Source organism: Otolemur garnettii, unplaced genomic scaffold (assembly GCF_000181295.1).
Source record: "Otolemur garnettii isolate 467f Iridium unplaced genomic scaffold, OtoGar3 scaffold00057, whole genome shotgun sequence".
NCBI classification, from domain to species: Eukaryota; Metazoa; Chordata; class Mammalia; order Primates; family Galagidae; genus Otolemur; species Otolemur garnettii.
In genome coordinates this window covers 9,715,363-9,716,439 of record NW_003852452.1, presented here as the reverse complement: position 1 = coordinate 9,716,439, position 1,077 = coordinate 9,715,363, and positions in this window count along the sequence as shown.

The window sequence follows — 1,077 nt, the reverse complement described above, 5'->3', positions numbered from 1 at the left end:
TTCAGACATTCAAAGCTAAAATGCAACATTAAGGTACATTATATCAACAGGAACTCAAAAGGACACAGATAATGAGATGACGAAATATTGTATCAAGAAATGTTAAAATTAAGATAATTCTTGTGTGAGCTAGGTCAAGACTTTTAAAACCAGGCCTTTGTTCCCTTGATTATCCTTCTGAGTTTCTTCTGTTCTCTTGCTAGTCTAAATAATTTTTATCGAAGCGTCAGGGCCAGGACCTAAAAAATCTCATTGGGTGTTAAGAGCTGGACACACATTGGGGGCAAGTTATTGCTGTGTTCGTGTGTTTTTTATTTGATAGGAGAAACACCATCCTTTTCTTAAGAAACTTAACATATTTCTAGGCTTTTCTCTTAATTTTATGTAACATAAAGATTTTACCAGCTTTTCTTTTCGTGCCAATTAATCTGTTTAGCATCAACAAATAACACAGCTTAAATAAACACAATCCTATTATTGAAGGTTGCAGAGTCACCTACTCCGTTTTTATGGCAATGCTGATTTGGGACATTTTGCTCTTCAGGATGAGTGATTCGTGAGGAAACTGAGATTTTCCCCTATCGTACAGTGAAAGATGTGAAGGGAGATTTGTACAGGGAAGGATGCTCTCCGAAGGGCGACGGCGCCCCTGCGTTTTTAGAGTGCCCACCTCAGCTCAGAGCCCCCAGGTCCGCTGATTTGTTAATTTCTCCAAGTGCGCGCTGCCCTTTTGGAGTGATAGACATCACCTGGTCAAGGTCGCGCAGCCAATCGGCGCCGCCCGCAATCAGCAAGGTCGGGCAGGGCTGCGCGGCTCCGTGCCCAGCAGCGTTCCGCGTCCCTGCGGGCCCACGGGCGCCCTCCTCGTGCGCAACTTCGGGGAGAAAGCGCCCCCTCGGGTCCGACCGCAGCCCCGGCTGGGCGGGGAATGGACACGCGGCTGGCCCGGGCCCCGGAAAGAGGCGGGGCCGCGCGGCAGCGGTGGGCGGGGCGCGGCGGGCGCGGCCCATATAAGCGGCCGCGCGGCGGAAAGGGCGGGCCGGGGCGCGAGCGGCGGGGTCGGCTGGGCGCCCGGCG